We start from the raw sequence: 3788 nt of genomic DNA on the forward strand, positions 1-3788 counted from the left end.
TATGAACAAGATCCCTCCCTGAGTCTGTATTGAAGTAGGATTTGTGTGTAAGTTGGAACAGACACGGTTCTTATTTAGCATCTGTTAGTCAAATTTTTGTCTTAATATATAGTAGATATTTTACCTTTCTAGCATATAAAGAGGAGCCCTGGTGGTACATTGGTTAAAGCACTCAGCCACTAACCCAAAGGTCAGTGGTTGAAACCACCGGCAGCTCTGCTGGAGAAGGATGTGGCAGTCTGCTTCCGTGAAGATCTACAGCCTTGGAAACCCTATGGGGCGGTTCTACTGGGTCCTATAGGGTCACTATGAGTTGAAATCGACTGAATGGCAGTGGGTTTGGTTTTTGGATTTTATGTATATAAAACCCTTAAAAAACACTTCCAAACTGAGTAATGTTTTCATGAGCATCACAAAGTAGTGCATGTGTTCATTATTATGAATCATTGTATTTAGCTCAAACTTTTAATATAATACGCTTTATAGCAGTTCATTTTAAATATGAGTTGTCTGTAAGTCAGACATTTGGAACCTGGGGACTGCCTGTAAAGTACAATAAAATAAATTAAATATAATATAAAATAAGATAAAAACTATATCCACAGGACCTGTCCTCCGGTGCAGCCTGGCTTCCAGGTGTTCCGCTTCCTGGGCCCTTGGCCACTGTCCTCAAAGTGAGGTTGGCCTCCAGCTCTGCCTTTGACCACCGGCTCTTGGTCTCCAGGGTCCCCCAGTTGTCATGGCCCCATGAATCTGGCCATTGTTTGACTCTATTCAGTTAGATATTTTTGAAGACATAGAGTTAAAACATATGAATTAAAATAGATTTAAAAAATACATATTCCATGTAATTTTAGCCAATTAGCGTGGCAGAGTGAATATCAGATAAATAGACTTCATGACAAAACTTTATATTTTACATTTCTTAGTGTACAGTTTTCCATATGATTGATGGGTAACAAACACAATCTGACTGGTGTGCACACATTTATACTTGTACAAATGTAGGTATGTTTACGTGTGTATGAATAATAGCTGACGTGAGGATAATCTCCAAGATGTGAAGATAACTCATATCCCCGTTTCCCACTTCATCATTCTGCCATCAGTTGCACACATGGCACTTTCTCTCTCTGACCTAACCACCCAGAGCTGGGTCTCCGCAAGTTAAGACTCTGTCCTTCCAGCCCCTGCCAAATAGGCAAACACCAGCCTCTTTGCTGGTTTTTACTGCTCCTGGTGGATTCCATAATTCGCCAGAATTACAGAATTCACAGAAACTATTAGCTATACTTACCAAACCAAAACCAAACCCTTTGCCATTGAGTTCATTCTGACTCATAGCAATCCTACAGGACAGAATTAAATAAACCCTGCTCCATAGGGTTTCCAAGGAGCACCTAGTAGACTCGAACTGCCAACCTTTTGGTTAGCAGTCATAGTTTTTGACTACTGCACCACCAGGGTTTCCACCTATACTTACACTTACCCATTTATTATAACCAGAAAGGATACAAATGAAGAGAGACACATCAGAAAAGGTCTGAGAGAGGTCCCGGCAAAAAGCCCACATTGTCCCCAGTTACATGCCACTCCTTCTCCCATGTGTGGATGTTCTCACCAATTCTGGACAGAAGGAGAGCACTCCAAGGTCCCAGGTCCCCTAGTCATTGAGATATCATTGAATATACATGACCTGGGCTTTCATGCATAGTTATGATCCATCCAACCAATGACTATGCATGACTGCATTAGGTCCCCATTCCTTCCTGAAGTTAATTCCCCAGGTGTGGGGCCTGTGCAGCCCCTACTTGCCTGGCTATTTTGGAAAACAAAGGCATCTTGATTGCTGGGGTTATTTCCGGAAACCAAGTCAAAGGGCGAAACCAAGTTCTTGGTCCTACAACGTGTATCCCATGACTCTCTTGAAATACGACTATTCATATTGTCTTTAAAATTCTGTGGGGGAAGAGTGAGTAAACAACTTAACACTGTGCAAAAACATACAATTTATATTTTCCTCACAAGAGTGGAGAATTTTGTCTCCCTCATCTGAGCAAAGCAGAGCATGGATACATTGGAGTCACGAATCATGAGAAGAAAGGGGCTGACAGCGGGGAAACACCCAGAGATCAATGCAGAGATGTTCACCAGCACCCAACCTGGATTATGAAAAAGAGCCAAAAAACTTTGAAAGATGGAGGACAGGGTGTAAAATGACACAAAGGTGCTCACCAGGACAAAGATGGTTAGGGTAGCTCTGGACTCAGGGGAGGATTTTGGGGAGATGTTGTTCCTATGAATGTGTTGGACTTGCTGTTTATGTTTGTGCAGGATGAAAACCATGGAGCCACTGGCCCAGATCATGAGTCCCAAACACACGGCATCAGGGAATAATAACAATGCTGTATGGAGTGAGTTTGTGGTTTCGTCATGAAACACAGAAGAACAGTCTCCAAAACCTTTTCTGTTTGTGATATTTTTGTTGCTAGTTATATACATAGGAAAAATGATACAGCAAAGGAATACAGAGAAGCCAGTGTACTGGGAGCTTTTCCTTTAAGCTTTGCCCACTGAGAGTTCCTGGGGCTGATGGTGATGGCCTGGAAGACGCTCAAGAGGCAGGTGCTGCTAATGGACACACCCCTGCCCACTCTGTGAACATAGAAAACAAGTTTGCATCCAAAATCATTAAGGAAACTTTTCAATCCAAAAGCTGTTATCGTCTGGGGGATTCCTTTAGAGAGAATGACCAAGAAGTTGGCGACAATCAGATGCTTGAGAAACAAGTCTGTGGACTTTAACTTGCATCCTCTGAAGTAGAGGAAGATATAATGGTAAAGAAGAGAGAAATTCCCCAGGACTCCCAATAAAGTCTGTGATAAGAAGATCATTCCTATTGCTAAAACCTCTGGACGCCATTCTGCCATTTCCCAATGACTGATATTTGTCTTCAGAGCCAGAGCGTCCTGCACGGGAAGATGAGACATGGGCCACATGAGTCATGTCAACCAAAATCCACCATTCTCCATTTAACATTACTTTGGGCTTAGAAATATTTATTTCATGCTTTTCTTTTATTAATGGGTTTTCCAAGAGTTGTGTGTATAATCTTTGAAGAGTATTTATAGTGTATAAATCGCTGTTACAAATGCCCTACATATGGGAACTTCTTTATCCTTCACAAATTTATGAGGCAGGCACTACTAGTATTTTCGTTATAAAAGTGAGGAAAACTTTAGCACCAAGTGGCTAAGAGATTTGTCTAAACTCACAGACTGGTTAGGGGCAGGAAGGGGACTTGAAAGTGGCTGGCCAGCAACAGTGCATTTAACTAACTTACTACTCTGTTGTCTGTTGTTGCTAGTTGCCATTGAGTCAATTTCTACTCATGGCAACCCCAAGTGTGCAGAGTAGAATTGCTCCACAGGGTTTTCAAGGCTGTGACCTTTCAGGAGCAGATCATCAGACCTCTCTTCCAAGGCATCTCTATGCGGATTTGAACCACCAGCATTTAGGCTGGTAGTCAGTGCTTCAGCATCTGCATGGCCCAGGGAGTCCCAGCTAGCTGTGTTCTTCATATAATCCAGATCTAGATTTAGTCTTGTTTTTACACCTTCTCATTTTATTTTAGATGGGTGGTATGATATTTTTATGTAACAGGTTTCCGTTTATGGTTAAGATTTATTTGATAAGCCAGTATCAATTTTGGATACAGCTTTTTTTATTGTGGTGAAAATATGCATAAAAATATACTGTCTCAAGAATTTCTACATGAACAACTCAGC

At 41.5% G+C, this 3788-nt stretch overlaps 1 pseudogene; it reads right to left on the bottom strand.

The window, feature by feature from the left end:
* Positions 1 to 1972: 1972 nt before the first annotated feature.
* On the bottom strand, positions 1973 to 2977 carry LOC100654768 (vomeronasal type-1 receptor 4-like; annotated as a pseudogene).
* Between the last annotated feature and the right edge of the window lie 811 nt (positions 2978 to 3788).

The sequence above is a fragment of the Loxodonta africana genome, chromosome 11 (assembly GCF_030014295.1).
Source record: "Loxodonta africana isolate mLoxAfr1 chromosome 11, mLoxAfr1.hap2, whole genome shotgun sequence".
In the NCBI taxonomy this organism is placed as follows: domain Eukaryota; kingdom Metazoa; phylum Chordata; class Mammalia; order Proboscidea; family Elephantidae; genus Loxodonta; species Loxodonta africana.